This window comes from Pelobates fuscus, chromosome 6 (genome assembly GCF_036172605.1).
Source record: "Pelobates fuscus isolate aPelFus1 chromosome 6, aPelFus1.pri, whole genome shotgun sequence".
Lineage (NCBI taxonomy): Eukaryota > Metazoa > Chordata > Amphibia > Anura > Pelobatidae > Pelobates > Pelobates fuscus.
In genome coordinates, this window is record NC_086322.1 from 216,277,380 (window position 1) to 216,303,007 (window position 25,628).

Consider the following 25,628-nt stretch of genomic DNA (forward strand, 5'->3'; position numbering starts at 1 on the left):
TAACCAGACAAATGGACGCACAGGAAAAGAGGGTTTGAGGGCCCTGCTCAATGAGCTGACATGCTAGAGGGAGTGGGCTATAGTGACATAAAGGGTATAAGTAGGGGTAATGAAATAGGTTGCTAGAAAAGTAATCACGGAGAACTTACTGATTACGTATATAAGATTGTAAAACTTAGTTCTTAGTGATTACTTAGAAATAAGTAATCACTTAGAACTAAGTTTTACAATCTTATATTGGGTCAGTATTCCAACACTCCTTAAATTAACCTGCATTGCACAAGTCCTGTCAAGTTAACTTTATACTTCTCCTTTAAGATTCCACTATTTACAGAAAGAAACTTCTGGCATGACAATGTAATTAACTTAAGTAATAATGTTTGTTCTTTAAAACAAAAAAAAACTAAAAACTTGACATACATTAGAAGGTACCGAAAAAAACAACAACTTACTCCAAAACACAGACAAGTATTACACCATTAAGGATGTGTTTTTGTTCTTTGAAGAAATATTTTTTTTTGCTTTGATCTGTTTAGTTGAACATTCTGTAGTGTAATGTGCTTCTTCTATGTTTATTGCTTATTGAGTTCATCTGACTTTATGAACCTGAACAAAATCAAGCTCAAATATTCTTTGGTTGTTGTGCACACACAAAAAAAAAAGAAAATAGCAATAGTTTTTTTGCATTACCTTATCCAGCCCTTCAACTGCAGTTTTTGCAGTAATTTCTATAAAGCTGGTAGCTAGCAGTATACTAGCTATTAACTAGCCGGATAAGCTAACTAGTGAAACTGCAATAACTGGTATAGAAATTTCTCCAGCCCAGCTAGTCACAATTTGGCCCTATCAGCCTAAATTTTGAAATGTGGTTTTCAATTCCCTACAGTTCATTATTTACTGAATTACCTGCTTAGTATTAAGGGGGTATCTTATACATACTAACCATCATCCAATCTGTATTATTCTGTGTATTTAACTATGACTCCTCGGAGTTAATGAAGTCTTAAGATTTGAAAGATCGATAACTGAAAATGTTCTTTCTTGCAAAAAGGAACTTGGAGATAGTTTTATTGCGTTTTTACTTTTACCTTTGACATAATCAATAGCTAGTTACATTTCAAATCATAAGCTCTAAACTGGGAAAATAAAGCCATTCTACAAAGTGATATTTCTAAATTATTAATCAGTTCTTAGTGCATGCCAACAATTCCTCTAATTTTGTCAATAAATGTTTTTTTTCCTTTTTAATTTTCACTGCTTTTGGGGTTACACATTTCTCTATGGGAAAGCTATTCATGTCAAAGAGGCATGGAAAGGTTTAGATCCAGACAGTTAATATTTTAGAAGCTCTGCAAAGAAAGCATATAGAAATTTAAACCATGTTGACCATTCGATAACTATGATGCTGTGATTGAGATAATATCTCTACCCAAGCCTTGAGAACCCTAGGGTATCTTTACAGATCTCTCATCAGTGGCAGAAAATCGTTTTGATGATCTTAGATTAAAATGTTGACAAGGGTAGTAAGTTTAGGTATAAAATGCCATCTTTATACACATTTTCTTCATTTGTGAAATAGTCTATTCCTACCTGTTCAGGAATCAGTTGGCAAAATTGTTGAAAATATTTTTTTACTAATTCACTGAAAGTGACATTAGAAGAACGTGACTGATTTATTATCACAAATACTACCATGGTACTAACATTCTAGTTAGCAGGAATGTGCAATGGTTGCAAAAACTCCTGCAAATATTGGCTCTGTCGTAGGGATCATTTCCATTTGACTTGTGCATTCGGTTTCTGCGGGTTTGGGATTTGTCTGAATTATGGGCGACTGGCTACTCGTCTGAAATTTTAAACTCCAAAACAGCATATGGGTAAATAGCAAAGTAAATGAAACAGAAATGGATGAGCCATTTCGTTTGTTTCATGATTCAGAGTTCCATCCGTGGCACACAAACAAACAAAAAACAAAAACATGATTGATGGTCATCCACTAAATGTTGATTTTACTAACAAATCAAGATAGAAGTGACCAATAGAGGGAAACAAGAGAAGCTGTGAAATCCATCTTTATATATTTTATATTTACTATTTAATAAATATATAATATATAAATACATATTATCATAGCTCCTCCTCCGTTTTCCTCAATTGGTTACTTCTTACTTGATCTGTGAACCAGAGGGAGTTATGTGTCTATCAGTGTACGGCAGAATATATACATAATATTTATATTTTACAGTACACTGTGTACACGATTTTCACTACATTTTGGTTTATACAAACCGTTCTTCCCAAATCGCTTTCAATGATGAAATTCTTATGTTCTGACATGTCATGAACGAATTTCAGATCACGCACACTAAATTATTTTTTTAAGACGAATAAATTCAGTAGAGCCAGATTTTTTCACAATGAACAGTCTAATTGTCATGCTGATTCATAAAAAAATTAATTAAGCATTGCTAATACAATTTTTAAATTGATGTTTGCAGCTAAACACAGGTTTCCTTGGTAATCTTACATCTAATGTAAGTAGCCACATGCCACCAGCAGGTCAGAAAATGAATTTTTGCACATAATGTAATGTCTGTAGTGGTTTTAAAGCTGCACTGTCAATATCTGGGGACTTTGCAGAATTTGTTAAGACCCCAGTTGGTGACATCGCCAGTAGTGGTCCAGTGGACGCGTGGGCAGATAAATGTGAGTTTTGCCTGAACCTGTCCCTCGCAGATGCAACTATCTTCCTCCAGCCTGTCCTCTTAAGTGCTAGGAGCCAATGTCACTTCCTTACTCTTGGGCATGCATGAGAGTACAGCATTGAGGTTTATGAAGGATCCCGCGAGACCATGGGTTCCTCCATACGCAGAGCCAATTCCCTGCAGCCATTGTTGTAGAATTATTAAACCCCTTATAACCTATAACCATTATTAGGCCCCTTATAAACTATATAATCCTTACTGGGCCCCTTTAATACTATATTCTCATATTCAGCTCTCAGGCCTCATAGTTTAGGCTTTACAAGGTTCCTTTGTTCGTAGAAACAGCATGTCAGCAGAAAATGCTAGAATCTTCTGGTTAAATTAAACTCTGTAGCAGATAGTCTTGATAGAGTGTATAATTGCTAAAGAGGCCTTGAGATGCTAACCTTGAAACAACTAAGGTACCAACTACTCATTATGGATAGCTGCCAAGCCCCCTCCCATCGAGTAAGCTGTAAGCTCCCTCGTGCCCAGCAAGATGGCGCTGAATCCTGGAGGAGCTCGTCATGACGTAAATTATGACATAAGATGTAACACCCAACAGGGAGGGCATTTAACTAACCACTTTATAATTTAGCCAATTGACAATGTTTTCTTGCTTATATCTTGATTTTTACAATGATGTAATTTCGCCTTTAAAAGGGCTTGCAAGCCCGCTTTTTAAGAGAAGCCAATAAATTTCCTGAAGTTCTTTCATCTAATCTGAACCCTGTGTCAGTGTGAATTTACTTCTGCGTATACGCAATTTAAACATCTCTAATTTGGACAGGAACAGATAGTCATTCAAACTTCTTTGTTTGCTTAAAAGATTCCCTTATCACCATCACTGGTGACAGCTCTGGGGATTGACACTTCTAGGTGGCGATAGCACTTCCCAGTGTCTAAAAGTGTCAGATGCAGGTAATATACAGAAACAAAAATTGTCCCTACTTTGTCTCTATATATCTCTTGACTAGGTTGAAATTTCTGTGAAATTCCAGCACCGTCAAAATAAGTATTTCAGAAGTATTCTATTTTTATTAAATAATCATTTTTAAAGGGGGCTGACAATGCTGATTTATTGTAATTTAAATGTTCGGATCATGAAACACAAATGGCCTAAGCCCCTCTATTGACTAATCAGCAAGTTGGGTTTAGTTGACAATTGGAAGGCAACATTTTGGCAAAAACAGCAGAGGTGAAAAATATTATTTTATTGTAAAAATTATTAACCCCAATGTCTGGGCTCCAGGTCCAGGCAATATTTCCCTTAATATACAGCCAGTGATTAACTGAGACAGTTGGTCTTCTCCCATCAATGACCACCCGTCAAAACCTTTGTTATACAGCAGTGCAGAAAAGCTAGAAGGGAGAGAGGTGCAGGAGTTAAACTGTTGCTAAAAACCGTTTCACTACTGAAGGAAAGATGGTGACTGGACACTCCTGTCCCCATAATGACTTAAATGAGATTAAGTTGTCTTATGGATGGCAATGTTTCCTTAAGTAAAGATATCTGCAATAACACAATTTAGAATTTCAACTCTGGAAATAAATTGTCTAATCCAAAACAAGGCTATTTATGCACATATTACAATTGAAGCCAATCTCGTATTCTGTGGAATTTTAATTTTTATATATATAATATATAATATTTCCCTTTGCATTTACTACATATTATTCAGGTTTCAAAATATTTTTTTTTTCTGTTTACAACATTGATAGAATACACTTTGGTCTCTCATATGTTCAATTTCCATCTGTTTCTTGGATTTATGGTCGGGTTCTGCAGAACTATAACACATGCCATGAATTTGAAAACACTTTTTTTGCTCACAAATCAAATATGGACTCTACATAGTAATAATCTGTCTAGGCAAATGCACAAGCTATTAGGTACTTAACAGCCTGCTCCTACTCTTGAGCATAAGTATATGTGAAAATTATTCAGCAGTGATATTAATCAATGCAGATATTTACTGCTTTGCCAGTTGACTATCTGTCTCTTTGCCATGTAGTTATACGCATTGTATTAGGTATATTGAATTAAAACGGCACCATACATTTATTATTTTGGATTTAAGCCACATTAGGCAAAAGATTTAAAATAAACTCCGCATACTGCTTGCCCTACAAAGAAATGGGTTTTCTACTGTCATACTATTTGGGTTTTCTCCAGTGTACTATTTTCTTTGTTCTGCTTCTTTATCATATTATGTGCTCGAAAATGACACATTATGTTTTTGGGGTTAATAGGAAAAGCTATATTTTTCCAGGAAAAGACAGTTTGAGTAAATCATCCAGAATACGTTTCAGAGGTACCATGGTCTATAGGAGAGTTTGCAATATATAAAAAGTGCCTGCAGTAGAGTCCATGGGGAAGAACTAATAAGGCTATTCTATGCAGTGTGAGTACTTGAGGTGAATTTAAAATAATTTTACTGAAAATATAGTTGACAGAATTTTTCCAGTTTAGTTATTTTGACCCAAAATTTCAAGTTCACTATGAATTTATTTTATAAAACTTTAGATGTTAGTGAGTAACCATGTCAATTTATGAAATTTATGCAACACCAATCAGGTTTATTTAGTTATTAAAAATACATTTTGTCAGCCCATGTTTTTGTCAAGCAAGAACTGTATTGGACCCCTTAGTTTGTTATTTTTAACAAAACAAACAACAATTATTCCAGCCTCTCTCTTTTATTATATATCTTTAAAGCCAGACTATATTCAAGAAACACTGTACTCACTATCACAACTTGATATAATTGGAGTTGTTATAGTGCCTACAGTAGTCCCATCTCCCCATGTCCTAGCCTCAAAACTGCAATCTTTTAGTAGTTAGGAAGGCACATCTAAGCCTTCTGGATAGGTGATCTAGGATTGTTACTTCACGGTTCTCATACCCAGGTATATCGAGATGCCACACGAGCATGTACAGTGCAGTCACGGTCTGCCATAAAGAATTATTACATTTAATGATTCTCTATAAAAGAATCAATAGTGGATGAGGAGAATCGGATTGGAACGTCTTCCTTAAAGCACTCCTTCAGGATGACATCACACGAGAAGCAGGCATCTGCAGGAAAGATGAATAAAATAAAAAAAAATGTTTTCATTTTTATAGCGCTCACTGGGGGGACTTGAAACTAACCTATGACATTAAGACTGTAGCGGAAGGATCATTAACATTATAGGGCACCTTTAACATGTTAGGGTTGCTGTAACTTCCATCAATCTTGGTCTGTGTCTGGGGGAGCAACAGCAGTAAGACGCAAACAGAGTTTCACACTTATTTATTGTATTGCATACTTTTGATTATCAAATGAGAACTATAATAATGAGAACATGATAAGAAAATTACAGTTATCATAACTGTAAATGATTTCTATATTGTACTTGGTGAGCGCAGTATCCTTCTCCCTTGCTGACTGTTAGTATGCACCCATATATTTTTACCTACAAATTAATTTCTCTACACTGTAAAACCAACAACATTTCAGCTATTTTTCCAGCTTAACATCTACTTTCAGTTAGTTAGACAAATTTCACAAGTCACACATTAGTAAATAAACCCATAAGAGACTGAGGGAGATTTATCAAAGTATTGCAGACACTTTTCTGTCTAATCAGAAAATCAGATTTTTTTTCATCTGTTGGTTTTATTTATTTTTTGCGCCCTGTCATTTTTTTTTTATACTTGCCGTTTTTTCTCTGATGCACTATAAATGTGTCAGTCTTCTGAAATGGAAATATCAGCAAAAACTGGCCGAATTTACTTTTAAGAAAAACCTTTCTTTTATAGATAGATCATTCTTATAAATACAGTCAAAATAATGATGGAATTTAAAGGAACACTATAGCATTAGGAACACATATATGTATTGCTAATGCTATAGTGTCCTGTTAGATGTTTAGGTGCCTGTGTCTCCCTCCACCCCCATGCAAAGGAAATTAAGTACTTTTCCTTACCTTTTCTCCCGTAGCACCAGTGTCTACACTGCCATCAAGTCTCCTAGGCTAAGATTATCAAGAATGATAATCTAAGCCAATCTAATGCTTTACCATAGGAAACCATTGGGTGACATGTGTGCATGTGCCGCAAAACACCGTGCACCGTGCTACATGGCACCCAGACCTTCAATTAGATTAAGTGGTCTGGGTGCCTATTTTGTCCCTTTAACTATCACTTCAGAAAACGTTGATCAATAACCCCCCACCACCACCACCACTGTTCTCCCCCATATCTGCTTGCTTACAAATGACGATCATTTTATTTTTTTACATATATATTGTTTTTTTATTTAAATACGATCAAACAGGAACAGGACTTTTTGCCAGCTTAATTATGTTTCTCTAGCTAAAAATATGTTTTAGTGTGTTTTGATTTAGGTTTTTTGTGCTGTTTATGTAATTTTTTTTAAAATTTTGCCTTAAAAAAAATAAATCAAAAATGAAACTCCTGGGCGGAGCCTGACTACTGACTGGAGCGGTCGCAGGTTGCAGAGGCTCCCGAGCAATACGACAATCTTGACCATATCTACCTGAACCAAGCCAGATTTAAGGTCCCTGGGGGCCACCTACTGTCAGGGAATCTCGAGACGAACCTGCAGACACCAAGCATGACGGGGTCCCAGACCGCGCGACCCACTAACCTCTTGAGGTCACGAGGCACGGGCGCCATGGGAGAGACGGCCACTCTCCCGCCGCCACGACCCTGTTTGGACCCTACACAGAGCCCCAGTTCCCCACCCCTTGGACCGGTGGGGGTTATCCCGGTCTGCTTAAGCATGGCTTGTGGGCTATCGGAGGCTGAAGGCGGCACGCATGAAGGCAGCACAGGGCCTAGCAAAATGGCGCCTGCAGACCATACTGCCGAGCCTAAACACACCCAGTCCCTACACGAGCGCTTAGACAATCTGTTCCGCCATTTCTGGGAACATTTGGAGCAGAGGAAAGCCCAACAAATTACCACATACTACAAGGTGGTGGAACCGGCGGAGAGCATGTGGCGGGAAGGACAGATCCTGGGCAAGGCAGCCTCACACCAGCGGGCTGAGCGCCCTTCCAGGCAGGGGATCACCAGGAGATTACCTCCAAGACACAAGCCACCTCGCAGGAGGGTTACCCGCCGCTGGCAGCGCCCACAATGGGAAAGACCCGGCCTCGAGAAGGATCCGAGTCTGTGGCCATAGGGTGTCGACCCCGCACGAGACCTGGAGCTGGGGAGCAGCCCCCCACCGCACGCAATCCTCCCCCACACCGCAACACCCACAACCGCTGCTCCCGGGGATGCCCAGTGGGCTCCTGATGCTGAATCCAGCACTGAATCCAACCTGACGCTGAATCCAGCACTGACGCTGAATCCAGACATTCCAGCACTAGGTATTGGATGAAGCACCCGACGCCGAGCCTCACGGCAGACATGCCCTGCGTTACGAACTGAGAGCATGTTACAGCTGGAGAGCGGTGAAGTATATGCCTCGGGGGCCTTACACCTTACCGATACCCTCACTTCTCCACTCCCCTGGCACTTCTTGCGAGCCATACCTTGCTGGAGTTGGTTCCAATGTAAAAATGTGTGACCCAGTGACTTCCTGGACAATTTTTGCGCATACCTGTATTGATAATATTGTTTCAGCGGACTGCCGTTAAGCTGCAAACCCCTACTGAGTGACGGTCCCTATAGTGTTTAGCTTGTTTGACTCACGAGACTGTATGCATGTCTAGCCTAGTATGTCCACCATTAATGTTAATATACTGATACTTCATAGCTTGCTAACTACATGCCATGACACGTTTATTTCTTACTATAACCACCTGCAGTCCCAAGTGCTGTCTAAAAAACACGACAGAGATCTGCTGTGTACTGTAAGCGCTTGCCATAGCACCTACAACCGTACTAGCATAAACCATTGCAAAGGTGAAAGATAAGCTTGTCTATTATAAAATGCTCGGCCTCTCATGTATAACACACACGCACTAAGGAACTCTACTAATTCACGTATAACTCAATTCATCTCTTGTATATACCCTCTCTGGTAGGGCTTTGCTTTGAGGCCAGTCTTGTTTAATTTGTTTGCTTTTTATCATATGCTACCGTTAATCGATATACAACAAATTAACAACAGGAGGCACTAAATTGTATCTTGTAAAACGCACCAACCTACCAGTTACATGTTAAGCATTATTGAATTGTATAGCTCGTTGGGCCCAGGTAGACCAACAAGGTAACTTACTTTGCATGCCAGGCAATCACTACTAGCACTAGGCTTAGTACTGATGGGCTTTTATTTAGTTCTCAAAGATCAGCCTTAGCTCATGTCGCTCAGCCTGTACGTTCCTGTATAACAACTTATGTTGGTATGGTCGCACCCGCCATATAGCATCTCAAGTTAGCCTGTTTAAAATGTGTTCCCGTTAACCAACTCACAAAAATATAAAAATGAGGCAATACCATTCTGGAAATGTAATTCACAATGTTTTCGCTGTACTAACCCTACTCTGTGGACTACGCATGCATTTCCCTTTTTCTATTCTGTACCCCTCACATGTGCCTTAATAAAAGAAAGATTTACAAAAAAAAAAAATGAAACTCCTGCAGTAAAAAAAAAAAAAACAAGATCTGCAGCCCATCCCTATTGGTGATTCTAAAGAAGATAAACTTTCCCGACTGGCGAATACACACATTTTCTCCTATATTTCTTCACTCTTCAAACAGTAGATTAGAGTATGGGAGATTTATGTGCCTCTTGTCAATCGTGAAAACACTTACTTCTGCATATTAAAAAAGAAAGAAGACATCATAAAATGCTAGTGTTTTGCTTTTATTATTATTATTAATAATAAATTATATTTATTTTATGCATTGATCCATACCAAAGCACATAAGTCTTACATGTGAGATGCTAAATGACAACACGAGTATGTTATGGGTGATTCTCTCAGTCAATTACTTGAATAAAATAAATGAAAGTTTAAAATACAACACCTTTTAAACTTTATTGAAATTGCTAAAAGCGAAGTAGTGACATTAATGCCAAAGCCGCTATCTATTGGCATGAAGTTTAAATTAACAAGGTATAAAATTTGCATATATTTATCCCATGTTAACCCACAAACAACAAATGTCAAACTTTGTGGGGTTCTAGATGCTTAAGGAGTTACAATAGCATCAAGCCTGCAATCTAAGCATCCTTCAAGATATACCTGTCTGTCTATCCATCATATATAGCCAACACTATGTGGACAGCCCTAGTAATTATTGAGTTCAGTGGTTTCAGCCAAACAAATTGCTAACAGGTGCATAAAGTCCAACATATAGCCATGAAATCTCAATAGACAAGCATCGGCAGTACAATAGTGTGTTCTGAAGAGCACAGTGATATTAAAGGTGGCACTTTCCAAGACTGCCATTGTTGCAAGTCAAATCATGAGATTTCTCCCTACTAGATATTCCCCATTAGCTTCATCATATGGATTTACATAGTCATGCAGCCGTACACATGCCTTTCATCAATATGCACTTTGCCAAGTTTTGGCTTAACAGGTGCATTGTCGCCATTTTGGCAGGTGGAGATTTCCCTCCCAAAACCATACCACACTCCTATACCAATTACACGCAGACACTCAAAGGTATGGGTCAATATGTCCACAGCTTTATTAACAAGTGGTGTCCCTCAGGGTTCTGTTCTGGGACCCCTTCTATTTAACATGTTTATAAATGATCTTGAAGACAGCATTTAAAGTCATGTTTCAGTGTTTGCAGATGACACAAAACTTTATAAAATAATACAATGTGAGCATTTGCTGCAGAGGGCTTTAGATAGAATGGGGGACTGGACACTCAAATGGCAGATGAAATTTAATGTTGAAAAATGCAAAGTTATGCACTTTCGGCGTAAAGAATACACAAGCAACGTATACCCTTAATGGAAGCGAATTGTTATAGACAACAAACCTCGCAACAATGTGCAATGTCAATCAGCAGTGGCTAAGGCAGGTAAGGTATTGTCATGCATGAAAAAGGGCATTCATTCTCAGGATGAGAATATAATTTTGCCTCTTTATAAATCACTGGTAAGACCACATATTGAATATGCTGTGCAATTTTGGGCACCTGTTCTAAAGAAGGATATTATGGCACTAGAAAAAGTGCAGAGGCGGGCTACAAAATTAATAAAAGGAATGGAACATATCAGCTATGAAGAAAGGTTGACAAATGTAAACCTATTTAGTTTAGAAAAACATTGCCTGAGAGGGGATATGATAACATTATACAAATATATTCAGGGCCAATACAAACCATTGTGTGGAAATCTATTCACAAACCGGACTTTACATAGGACACAAGGTCATGCGTTTAGACTGGAAGAAAGAAGATTTCGTCCAAGGTAAAGGAAAGTTTTTTTTACTGTAAGAACAATAAGGTTTTATCAGAGTCCATACATATGTTCAAACAGCTACTAGATGCATACTTGCAAAAACAGAATATTTAAGGATATAATCTTTCAATGTAGGGTAATAACTGCTTGATCCAAGGATAAATCTGACTGCCATTCTGAGGTCAAGAAGGAATTTTTTTCCTAGTTTGTTTTAAAATTGGAAGTGCTTCAAACTGGGTTGTTTTTTTGCCTTCTTTTCGATCAAAAGCAAAAAACAAATGTGAGAAAGGCTGAACTTGATGGACGCAAGTCTCTTTTCAGCCATGTAACCATGTAACTATGTAATATAATATTAATATCTTAAAATATCAAAATATCAACTGGAACATTTTAAGTCATGCCCCACCCTTCACCCATCCATCACAATGCATATCCCATATGTCATCAACAAAGGCAATGACCCATATAATAAACATTATAATAACAATGTAACAACACATAAATATATACAAAACACATAAACACATAAATATATACAAAAAGTGCAACATAATGATTAACCACCTCCTGGTAGGGGTATACCTGGTGTGACGAGACCAATCTCGCAACATTGCATTGGAGGAGCCTGGTTGCCCACCTCTTGCCCTGTGACTATGGACCCTGGGAGATTTGGCCCATTCAATTCAGTATGATAGGAGTTATGTATTTTTGTATCCTTTTTGTGTTTTACTGGTAACATGTGCTCAATGGAGTCTGCCTCTATCCCTGGATATAATTGGATTATTTTCCCCATTGTCTCCAGGATAGAGGGCTCTGTAACACCGGTTTGGGCCAGATAGCCATGCTGCCAGCCAGGCCCCATAAGATACTTTACTAACTTCTGAACCCCTGGTCTGATTCATGCCATTTTTTGATATGTTGTTCCCCTGAATGGATTGATTGTGAATATATAATTTGTGAATGTGATGTATATTTTAGAAGTTATGAATATGCTGTAAAAACTGTATTTGTCCTGCCTGTGATAAATTACATTAACCCATTGTGTTCAGTAATTATATCACAGGCAGAGGGGAGGATTTTATGTGTTTGTGCTGGGTGTGTTTTATGTTTTACTGTACGGGATTGGTTACATGTTGTCCCTCCCTGTGGAATGTCCCCTTGCATGGGGACTTGCATAAAAGTCTGTGAGTGTTAATTAAAACAGACCACTGCTTGACCCTCAACACGGAGCCTTGTCTCGTTCTTGGGGGGGATTTATTGTATGCTGTTAGAGACTGATTGCCAGGAGTGTAATCTGATTGTCTGCTTTTCCTGTTCATCTGCTAGCAGCTATTAGTGAGGTTCCAGTTCGGGAGTTGGAGTGCTATTTTGTATCCAGTTCGGGAGTTTGGTGTTCTGCAGTAGCTGTGCCTGTATCTCTGGAAGGGGAAGATCTCCTAAACGGCTTTTAACCCCTTTTATGCCTGGGGGTGCCGTTACACCCGGATACCCCTACACCTCCAAGGTTCTGAGCCACCGACGGGCTCAAAGCCCACCAACATTATACTAACATTGTAACCAACCAATTTGGAACCAATCAGCCGACTTCCTTAACTCTTCTTAATTAAACCAGAGGCTATGTTTCTCCCTAGCCTTCACTTCACCAACCATGCAGCTGTGACTGAGCGAGATTGGAACCACTGGATCTACCAAGGGAGGGAGTGAAGAAGGGACCAACCCAGACTGGCGAGTAATTAGTTGTGACTAAATTAAAATGTCTGACCTATTTATACTAGGCCACCCCCCCAACCTAAACTACCAATCCCAGCCATCCCCACCTAAGCCCGCCTCCAAGCCCTGTCAAGGCCCCATTTTTCTTAGGCCGCGCTTGCTATATGGGGCTATGTGACAAGTGCATTGTCGCCATATGGGCATGTGGAGATTTCCCCCCAAAACCACATACCCCACTCCTATAATAATTACACGCAGACACTCAAAGGTATGGATCAATATGTCCACAGCTTCATTAACAATATAATAATAATAATAATAATAATAATAATATCTCAAAATATCGAAATATCAATTGGAACATATAAAGTCATTCCTCGCCCATCCATCACAATACATATCCCATATGTTGTAAATAAAGGCAATGACCCATATAGTAAACATTATAATAACAATGTAACGACACATAAATATATACAAAATTAAAGTGCAACATAATGATTAATTGCCTCCTGGTAGGGGTATATTCGGATACCTCTACACCTCCAAGGTTCTGAACCTCACCACAGCACACAACCCCAAAAGCTTGTCCTCCGGGAGCCGACACTTCCCCTTGAAGTTGAGACAACCCCAGGAAGTTGAGACATTCCTTGGGCCCCTGCATTTTACCCTCTGTCAGTGGCACACCAAAAACTCTGGCCACCCACTCAAGCATATGAAGCAGATAAAGGCAAGTTGGTGAACCCGCCGGACCCACGCACAAGAAATCGTCCAAGTACTGCACCACCAAACGAATCCCCGCCTCCGTTCTAACCAACCACTCAAGAAACATGCTAAACTTCTCAGAATAGAAGCAAGAGATAGAGCAACCCATGGGCAGGCAGAGGTCCATGAAGTACTGTCCCTCGAACAAATAACCCAGCAAGTGATGACACTCAGGGGGAACCGGCAACAGCTGAAACACTGCATCAACATCCACCTTTGCCATCAAAGCAGTAGGCTCAGTCCGAGCACAGGTCCTTATTGATGTCATCATTGACTGAACACCCCTTAGGATGGGAAAGATGGTAAATGAGCCTAAATTTACCTGCCTTCTTCTTTGGGACCACCACCAGTGGGGACAAATGCCGATTACGCAGTGGGGAAAAGGCAAACGGTCCCACCATCCATCCTAGTTGCACTTCCTTGATTAGCTTGTCGCTCACCACCTGAGGAAACTCCGCTACCAAATGCAAATTACGAAAAATGCAAGGGAAACTCTCGATCCCGGAAAGGTATGATGAAGCCCTCAGAGAATCCAGCCCTCAAGAATTCAGCGTCGTCCTTGTTACCGTAGTGACTTAGCAATGGCAGCATCACGTCTAACTTCCCTGGGATGATGCCCAGGGGCAGCAAATGAGGAACCAGGCGCCGAACATCCATCTGCTACTTTTCCCTTCCCATTTTTAAAGCAGCGCTGGAAGGGATGGGTTCCCCCACACTCAGAGCACTCGTGCTTAAACCTACATGCCGAACCCCACTTACACTGGCCCTCATTGAAGAGCCAGCAAATACCTTTCTTAAATGTGGCCAATGAGGCAGACTGGCCCCCTGCCTGAAAGGGAGATTCCCTCTGCGCCATCATCAGCTTCAGCCACAATGAGAGATCCATCTGATTCCACCGCATGCCATGCTTGGCCAACAGCTGCTGCCGAAACTGCTTGTCGTACCTCCACCATGCCAAGCCGCCGTACGTCCGGTACCCCTCCCAAATGCCATCGAGGTAGCAAAATAAAAAGGAACAAATCCCCGGCGACTTTTCTCCAATCATGCTGGCTGGCAGCCAGTTGCCAAAAGACTTCTTAGAACTTAGAACTTCTTCTTCTCCTCCTTCTCCTTCTTAGTGTCTTTCTTATCCTCTTCTTTAAGGTTAATACAATCTTCCAATAGAAGAAGTGAGAACACTTCTATAAACTCACCCTTCCAAATCCGTTCTTTAACGTCCTGCTTAAGCTGCACCCCTAACGGCCCCTCGAATGAGACATACAAATTCTGCAGTGTCTGCATCCGGAACACTACCCGCCAGTACCTCTCGTTCACCATCACCATCCACTGATTCGCTGCCAGTTTCCACACTCCCAGAAACGCACTCGCGCCCGGACACTTGGGACTGTCCCCGTCCAATGCCCAGACCTGACTCACATCAGCTCCTGCTGTCCCCCCTGTTCCCCACGTGTAAATGAGGTGTTGCAGTGTGCTAAGCAAGGCCTGTTTAGGCAGTACAGACCCAGACTCACCAGACAAATCCTCAGCCATCAAAGGTATGCGGGCTGCTCCTCAAATCATCGTCCACAGTCTTCAACTCGCCAACCGGCGTAACCACCCATCGCACCACACATACAGACTCTGAACCACGGCGAGACCTGGAACAAGAAGAACAACTCCTGGGCATCTTGTCACGTTCCACCACCGCCCCTCTGCTAGCTCCCTGGGATCGCCAGGTGGCCCCCCTAGCATTCTGTTCCTGACTCCTTCCGACCTTGTACCTGGGGCTGCGACTCTGTGGTGGCCTGCCATTCACAAGACGCCCCGAGCGACCTCCCAATGAACTACTGGACCCTGACAGTGCCCAAGTATGGGAATGATACCCCTGGGAGACACTGCTCTCTGACTCCGAGACCTGCTGTGGACTCCTCCAAGGTGGCCCCTTCCCCAGGCTCTGCCTGGCACTATGTGAATGCCTTCTCTAGGACCTGCTATGCTCCCTCTTGGAACTCCTCCTCCTGTGCCTCTCTGGAGTCCTGCTGGACCCCCATAACCTCCCGGAAGCGCGACCCCTGCGGTCCGCCAGCCTGGACTGACAAATTCAATCTGTCTTGCCTCAGGTGTGGTCAGCTCGACCCACCTGCCATTTGGGTTTTTAGGTAGACCTCCTGCCTCAGTCCCCTGGCTGCTTAGCACGCTGCGACTGACGAGGGAGCTACGTTGTGTAGGCCGCTAAGGTCCCCCGTCTGAACCCTGGGAGCGGCATCAGTGACACACTCATCTCCCTGGGCTGCACCCCGACTCTCAAAGGGGCCGGCCGCACTGCTATACTCCTCCACCTGTCCGGTCTGGTGAACACCCGCACTCCCAGTAGCCCACCCACACTAGAGGGGCACACTGCTTAGTCCTCATGCTGGTCCTCATCAGCTACCAGGGATGCCACCCTGGTGGTCCCCTGCTGAACAGCACCCCTGAAGACAGAGGGGCCCGCTGCACTGGGGGAAGTGGAAGCACTTGCCTGATGGTCCTGATGGTGCCTCCGGAGGCCGCACTTCCGGCAGGCGGCCCCGTCACTGGCACAGGCCCCAGGCTCACACTGCCGGCTGCGGCAGTCTGCACTCCAAGCACCACCGGAGATTGCTGCCAATCTTCTGGCTCCTGGCCCACGCAGGCGCTGCCACTGCCTCTCGACATCTCTTTGTGGCAACTCCAAGAGGGGGCTAACCTGCTGCTGCCATCCACTCTCCCTGCTTGTGGCGGCTCAACCAGACGTACTCCCACTGACATCCGCACTCACAGGAACGAACGGGGCTCAGCTGGGGTCCTCCTCCTGGTAGGTCGCGTGGTCCCCCGGACATCCAGATCCGCAGCCACCAATACTCCGCTGAACCGCTCCTGCACCCGAGCAGCTCCCCTGCGTACCCCCGCCGCTCGGAAACCAGGGATCAATTTGCAAAGACCAGCCATGTCGCCCTGGAAATCAAGTGCTGTTAACTAGTAACAAGCCTCACCCATTTTTGCTCCCTAAAATATTTTTCCTCAATTGCATTCCTCATTATAGATTCTGCTCAGTTTTCATAACAGACCCAAAATGGTTTCCTTTGTCAAAGTTAACCCCACCATTGTTCACAGTGTATGGAAAATAAATCATCCTTGAATACATAGGCTCATGTCAAGTTTGAGTCTTGTACATTGCACCTGCTACACCAATAGCACATTTTCTATGTATACACAAATGTTTTTATTATTTTATGTTTACCTTCATTAAAGGAACATGTCAAACATTATAACCAGTATAGCATGCTGTATTGGCATGCATAAGTAGTCAAACCGTTTGCCATTGGTATGAAATATTACCTGGCATCCTTTAAGTCCTGCAAGTTGCGAAGCGGGGCTCCACGGATCAGATTTGTTCTTTCAGCACATACTACAGATGCTCAATAAGATTGAGGACTGGGGAATTTGGAGGTCAAGGCAACACCTTGAACTCTTTTCTCTAAAAAGTCAGTATTCACATTAAAATGCCTGCCAAAGAGGGGGAGGGGCAGAGGGCGTGGCTGCCAACTGTACTGAACAGACGTCTTTCCACCATGCTCCGTAAAGGCCCAGGGAAAAAAGAGATTTCAGCCACAAAAATAAATACTTTCCAGCTAGGAACAGAGACACCCCTCAAGCAGAGACAATGGGGTGCAAACACAAGAAGCCCTAACGCTTAGAAATGCAGAGACAGCCCAATGTAATGCTTTCTTTTGAGCGACCGGAGCAACACTAGCCGTCAAAGGTGGTGTCTGAGGCGTTTCCTGGTGGACCTCCAGAAGATATGGAAGGAAGGCCTCCGGAAGGTATGGAAGGTGGTCCAGATTGAAGTAGGTGTATCTACCAGAAAGCCAAGGAGCTGGAAGTAAGAGTGACCTCCAGAGAGGAGAAATCGCAAGCCACTGGCAAGAACCTATCGGCACTTACCTCTAAGTTGCAGCAATTGAGTAGAACGGTGAGCACGCTGGAGGTGTCCGCCACAGTCGACGAAACCTCCGTCACAGAGGCATCCCTGAGGCAGTTGAAAATATGAGGGTCCACATGTGGGTCCACAATATGATCACCTCTATGGGCATGAAAAACAACTTAGATGCTCCAATGATCACCTCGACATTCAGAGTGCGGACATCGACTGCAGCACCAAGTGGGGCACCCAGAGATGCCATAGCAGTGATAATGCACTGCTCCAGGGAGCTGGGGTCAATACCCAGGGAAGGCAGCAGAGTGGCAATCTACGTGGAAATCCCTTTCTCTGCACTAGCAGAGAGGAGAAGGCTGTCACCAATAGCCAGGAGACTGCAGGACGCGTCTATCATGTACCGCTGGGGTATGGAGGGATCCCTCTTAGCTGACATGGGAGGTGAGAGCATCACGTTAACATCCCTAGACGACCCAGAGCCATTTCTGAAAATAATAGGCCTGTTACCCTGGCTGTGGCCAGAAGACCTGCACAGACTTGCTCATACCTACACAGAGGGATGATGAGCGAGTGGCCTCCCCCAAAAGAGACTTTAAAATCACAACGCGGAGCACTACCAAAAATCCATAGTCATGACTTGGAGCCCAAGCCCCTGACCATACAGTTCTGGGACTGCTGTGAACACACACGAAATGTTCCAATAGGGGATTATACCTCTATGTGCATTATATGCACCAATCTGTGTTATGTTATTGTTATGTCCAATTATACTCTTTATCGCATAAAATGGAAAAGTTGTATAACATTATGAACAACTTAATAAAATACAAATTTTAAAAAAATAAATCAAAATGCCTGCAGGGGCAAGCTATAGACACCAGAACTACTGGTCCCATGAGAAATCATTGGATTGGATGAGATTGTCAATTCTGATGATCTCAGCCAAGGATGTGGATTTGGGGGCGGTGTCAGTGCCGGCAGACCCAAGTGGCACTGGGATAAAGGTGAGTTTTTATCCTATTTAAGGGGTGCAAGAGAGGGACGGCCACCTAAATTGTGTTTTTAACACTATAGGGTCAGGAATACACGTTTGTATTCCTGACCCTATAGTATCCCTTTAATGTTATTCATTTTACCTGTCAGTGATTTTTTTTTTTTTTGTGGCTGATCAGTGTTTATGCATACATACTATAGTATTATGTGAGTGTGTGCATGTGTTTGCGCACATGCTAGGGTCTACAGATCTTGATAGATTATGATGATTTGAGCAAACATGGAGGTAAGAGAGGTAACATATACCATCCATCTGCAGTGTTGCAGTTGTTCCCACTCGTTTTCTTTTGTCTCGAGCTCTGTTCTTTAATTAAATAAAGGGCAACGAATAGCTTATTTTGATATCTCACATCTGTTTACTGACAATTACTTTCATTTCTTCAAACTCTTAAAGATTTATCAAGCATCTATTGAACAGACAGTGGATGTGAAATTCTTTATAAAATATAAAATATAGTTGAACTTTGTGTTTACAGAAAATGCAATTTGAAATGAACTGTGTGATTTTTTGTAGTTGTCATCTTACATAGACTGATTTAATTCAGATAATTTTATATGTTATGATTTTTATTCTAGACTATATTGCTTGGTGTAATTGCTTGGTGTACCAGCTCTAAACTTTTTTTTCTCTGATCAAACTAACTTTCAGGGACAGTCTGTATTTTTTATTACATTTATAACAATTATAACAGCTTTGAGGATGTTAGAGAGTTGTAAGCTTAACCTTATGCCCTGGCATATCTTCCTTTTGAAATTCTGAATTATTACTGCTTAATTTAGTTGTGAGTTCACCTACTTTCTTCTTCGTCTTCATTTACAAGCTGCCAATAGATATCGGTTTTCAATAAAGTGGGTTTTTTTCTCCAAATGTCCTTAAATGTTGAGAAAGGTGACAAATTGTAATTGAGTTTTTTTATTTATTTATTATATATATAAATATATAATAAATGTATTTTTATATATATATATATATATATATATATATAATAGTTAAATCAAGCAATACAATTACATGTTTATACATTAAACTGAAGTTTGGGGAAAACTGACTTTGAAATTAAAAATATCTCCTTGTCAAATCTTGACATGTTATGGTTTATTATGGTTTATTATTATTATTTTATTATTTATATAGCGCCATCAGATTCCGTAGCGCTGTTATTGAATAAAGTCTTTAAATAAAGGGGGCGGAGCCAAGCAGCCGAGCTGAACAGCCACACTGAACGAGAGCTCTAACCCGCCAGTGCTAAAATACCTTCCCACAAGGCTCTTTACCTTTCCTTGGACCACCTGCAGTGATTAAGCATGACGGGAGAGGTACCATGGGTCAAAGGACCAAGAAAAAAATGGTGGATAAGTCGCGTATGGACCTAAATATCGTCAACTTATGGACTTGTGTGAATAACTGATCAAACAATTAAGCACCAGGCCTAATAGAATAAATTAAATATATAGATAACTTAAGTAAAGAGTCTGTTTTAGGTTAAATTAGTAACCTACCTGGTTAATATCAGAAGAGGTTTTAATAAATTAGTTAGTAATGAAAGGATAGTGAGAACCTTGTAAACATCTTATGATAATGTAAACAATTATATCAGAAGAAAGTAAACTATTAGAACCGTACGTAAAATGAGTATTTACTAATGAGTAATAAAATGTATAACCAGAGGAGTTTAACCACAGGTTAACCTCCTACTTACAATATGGAGTTAGGTTTGAATCGGCTGTTGTGAAATCTATTCGAACAGTGTCTTTCTGGATGACTCAGGGAGAAAACAGTTACCTGCTTTACTGTAATGGGATTGAATTTCAGCAGAATGAGAACGATTTTTAGCTGAACGCTGTCGAATTTCACATAAACAAACAATGCAATTCTGGCTGACAGAGGTTGAATTCGGACTTAGCGAAAGTCAAATTTGGCCCGAACCAAAAGATTGAATTTCACCAAATGCTGGATAGTAAGGACGCAATGACTGAAAACCGTGTGAAATCTCTGGGTTTGAATATCCTGCGAACCAGGGACCGGAAGTGGCGTGCTATGAAGGCCACGATGCGGTTACTGACGAGAGGAGGGTAGTGCTTTAAATAGCAAAACTAGTCCCTCCTAAAACTCCAGGCTGCCACCTCTACACACACATATATTTATATGTTAATATGAAAATATATATATATATATATATATATATATATTTTATTTTTTTACCCCAAAATAATTAATATTAATAATTACAATTCAATGGTTGGGCTCTCTTTTATCACAGGTCTACCCTACATGTCGGTTCTGGCCCACCACAACCAACTGGTGCTTACTTCTAATTACGTCTAATTATTATTATTGCATTATTTTGTTATTACGGCTTACGATAGGTCTGGAAATGTTGTTAAATAAATTCAAGTTACAGTTAAATAATGAATATGGGCTTAAAGTGCAGTCTCTCAATGTATTACACATACAAATTGGAGGAAGGGTTTAGGAATTACAGCTCTTTAATATGTTGCCCCCTCTTTTTCAAAGATCCAACAGCAATTGAACAATTGACTCAAAAACTCTTTTATGGACAGGTGTGGGTTATTCCTTTGTTAAATATTCATCAATTAAGCAGGTAAAAAGTCTGGAGTTGATTCCAGGTGTGGCATTCACATTTGGAAGGTGTTGCTGTGAATCTACAACATGCAGTCAAAGGAGTTCTCAATGCAATGGAAACAGGCCATCTGAAGGCTTCAAGAAAAATTTAAAAAATACATCAGAGAGTTAGCAGGAACATAAGAAGTGGCCATATCAACAGTTTGGTACATTCAGAGGGAATAAAGAACACACTAGTGAGCCCTGCAACACAAAAGGCCTGGACGTCCACATAAAACAACAATTGTGGATAATCGTAGTATCATTTCCATGGAAAAGAAAAACCCTTTCACAACATCCAGCCAAGTGTAGAACACTCTCCAGAAGGTTGGCATATCAGTATTCAAATCTACTATAAAAAAAGGCTTAATGAGAGCAAATACAGAAGGTTCACTACAAGGTGCAAACAATTCATAACATTTAAAAATAGGCCAGATTAGACTTTGCCAAAAAAAAAAAAAATTGTGACTAGGTGGCTACTAAAAAATACTGGATGTTTTGAATAAACTGGGTTATATATTTTTGCAAATGGTATGCAATGACAGGGGAAATTTTCATTCCTGGGCTGCCATACGGTCTCAAATACAACATAGCAAACCAATCTGGCAAATTTCAATGTGTAAAAACTGAAATGGGCAAGCTCTTTATTTGAACCTGTAACTTTCCAAAACACTAAGAAATCTGTATATGTTTGTACTCATGGGACATCAGAGCATACAAATATGTGTATTTTATTGCAGTAAAATCTAACAGTATAATCACATTCACAGTTAAAATGCAAAGCAGAACTTTGAAAAAAACAAGATTACTTTATTTCTCACACTTTGTTAGATTGTATTCATATTAAATTATGTTTCATTTATAAATATCTGATGTGAAATGAAATCCCTGTTTTTCCTGAAAAAAAAATAAATATATATATATACACATACATACATATAAGTGTAGGCACAATATGAAAGAGGTAAATTATCATTGAACACAGATACCTCAAATTTTAGTTTTTTTTTTTTTTTTGTCAAACTTACAATTACCTCCATTCTTAAGGGGCTAAACGTGTTGTCCAATGATGGGATTTGGTATAGGTAAGTGGTACAGATCAGGAAATAATTAATGCTTTAGGCAATGGTCAATGTTATACATACAATTCCAAAATCAATGACTGGTAATGAAGGGTTGATGAAATGAATATTACAGATTAAAGACATTTTTGTGTGTCAGTCCTAAGTGTCACAAATTAGTGTATTTAGTTGACCTTATCTTTGAGTGATGCCTCTTTCTTCCATCACATGATAGCTTTCTTAAGTATTTAAATACCATGCTATGTTTTATCTACCCATTATAGGATTTTAAATGCCCATAACCCAGTAGTTTGAGAATATTAAACTATCTGCTTTTACATTATTTCTAACAATAAATAGGTCATCAAAGTGGTCAATAATGACTTTCTGAGGAAATAATTTCAGATATTGAAAAATAAATTAGTTCCTTCGTAATGATCAATCAATGAAAAGGAAATATATTAAAACATTACAGACTGGTTACAAAACAAGCCGCTTGGGGATATTTTAGAAAGGTAATACAATGAAATGTGATGACTTAATTACCTTAACAATCTCTTCCTAAAATCAATAGATGTTCTCAACAAGGTTACATCATTTTGCCAGATACTGAATTATATACCTAAAAGAAAAACTATTCCCACGTACATATTACACTGAATATCTGAAGCCTGAGAGAAAGGTTTCTGTTATTTTTATTAAAATGTATCTATTTTATATTATCCGTTTAATAAATATAAATTATATATTCATCATAAATTCCTTTAGATATAGACCCACCTATAGCACTCCTATATTTTTCACTTAAAAAAGAAAAAAAATATCATATATGACTGTCTAATATTCAGACTACACATACAAGTGTAATAGCCCAGTTTTACAATTCATAAATACCCTAAATCTGGTTTGGGTCATAGAACCATCAGTACTTAAAGCGGCACTGTCATGGCCGAATCCCATGTTTTTTTAACCCCCCTCCCGACTCCACTACATCTAACTGACCCCTTAGTCACCCCCAAATGCCCCTAAGCCCCCCATATTACCTATTTTTATTCTTTATTTTCTGCCCAGATCTATATTCAGGGCGCCGCCATCTTTGAGTGGGTAGATGAAGTCCCTGTGGGACACGTCATCTCCCACACTAGATAGACTGTGAAATTCCCGCACATGCCCAGCTAAACACCTGGACATGCGAACGGGAATTTCATCTATTAATTCGTCAGAAAGACGAATGAATGAATGAATGGAAATATCAGACAAACAAACAAACACTGAGTATCAGTGTTAGTTTGTTCGTTCAGTTTATTACAAGGAGGGAGTTACCGGCGCGCAGCTCCCTCCTTGTAATATGCAAAGATAAAAGCGGCAGGGAGCAGTGCTCCCCACCACTTACTAAGCCCCCCATGTTCTCCCTCACACTATGGGGCTCAATAGCATAAGGGAGATTGAAATCTCCCAAATACCCCTACTCGCTATACCACGAGTAGAAGCATACTCGGCTGCTCACTGCTAAAAAAAAAAAATCTACTATCTGGCCCCCACCCCTGCGCATCGGGTGGGGGCCCTAAATAACAATAAGGGGGGGACACCTATTCTCCCCGGCCCCCCACCTGCGCGGTGGGTGGGGGCGATAAAGATACCCTGTGCGGTGGGTGGGGGCCATAAATTACAATGGGGGACCTACTGTCCAGCCCCCACCCTTGAGCGGTGGGTGGGGGCCATAAAGATAATGAGGGGGGACCTACAGTCCTCCCCCCACCGGCCCCCACCCCTGCGCGGTGGGTGGGGGCCATAAATTACAATGGGGGGACCTACTGTTCTCCCCCCCGGCCCCACCCTTGAGCGGTGGGTGAGGGCCATAAAGATAATGAGGTGGGGGACCTACAGTCCTTCCACCCCCCCGGCCCCCACCTCTGGGCAACGGGTGGGGGCCCTAAGACAAATCCCCCCATCAAAGGTGACTAGGGGTCCCCAAGCCCCTAGTCACCCACCCCGCCACCCAAAAAAAAGTTACCCCCTACCTACCCCCCCCTCACCCTAAAAAATAGTGAGGGGGGAATAAAATAACTAACCTGTAAATAAAAATTAAACTTACCATTTGATGTCTTCTTTTTTCTAAAATCTTCATTTTTCAGCCCCAAAAAAGGTCAAAAACCATCATACCCGTTGAACTTAAAATAAAATAAAAAACCCGAGCGCAAAAAAAGAAAAAACATGCAGAAAAAGAAAAAACCTGAGCGCAAAAAAATTATCCATCTTCACCCATGGAGGGCTCCGCACAGACTGAGCTCTGCAGGGCGGGGGAAGGCTTATAAAGCCTTGTCCTGCCCTGCAATTAGGCTAAGAACACTCTGATTGGTTGGTTTAAGCCAATCAGAGTGCTCTTTGTCATTTTACAACGCGTGGGAAAATTCCAAAGAACTTTCCCACGCTGTGTAAAAGGACACAGAGCACTCTGATTGGTTAGCTTGAAATCCAGCCAATCAGAGTGCTCTGTGTCATTTTACGCAGCATGGGAAAGTTCTTTGGAATTATCCCACAATGTGCAATTTGACTCTAACAGCAAAGAACTTTCCCACGCTGTGTAAAATGACACAGAGCACTCTGATTGCTGGATTTCAAGCCAACCAATCAGAGTGCTGTGACAGGTAAATGTAGAGACTTACCTGTCAGTCTCTTCATTTACTGGTCAGAGCACTCTGATTGGATGGCTTAAACCCACCAATCAGAGTGCTCTGAGCCTAATTTCAGTGCGGGGCAAGGCCTTCCCCCGCTATGCAGAGCACAGTCTGTTAATTAGAGCTCCCACCCACCTTGCAGGGGTGGGGGCCAGGGCCGAGGACAGTAGGCCCCCCCCAAATTCTTATTTATGGCCCCCATCCACTGCTCAGGGGTGGGGGCCAGGGGGAGGACAGTAGGTTCCCCCACCCCCAAATTCTTATTTATGGCCCCCACCCACCGCTCAGGGGTGAGAGCCCGGGGGGGCGGACAGTAGGTCCCCCCCCCAAAATTCTTATTTATGGCCCCCACCCACCGCTCAGGGGTGGGGGCAGGGGGGGAAATTGGTCCCCCCTTTAGTTTAAAAGCCCCCACTCACGCGTCGCAGGTGGGGGCTCAGGAGGGGGGAATTTATTTTTTCTAACAGTGAGCAGCCACAGGCATGCCCCTACTAGCTGGGTCACATGCTGCACTGGCCAATCACAGCCATGCCATTAGTAGGCATGGCTGTGATGGCTTCTAAGGGCAGACGAGTCAAACGCTTGTTGATTGGCTGCCCTGCAGCCTTTCGAAACGCATCATTAAATCGCCGAACACCCAACTCCAACCCGAACATACAGTGATATGTCCATGTTC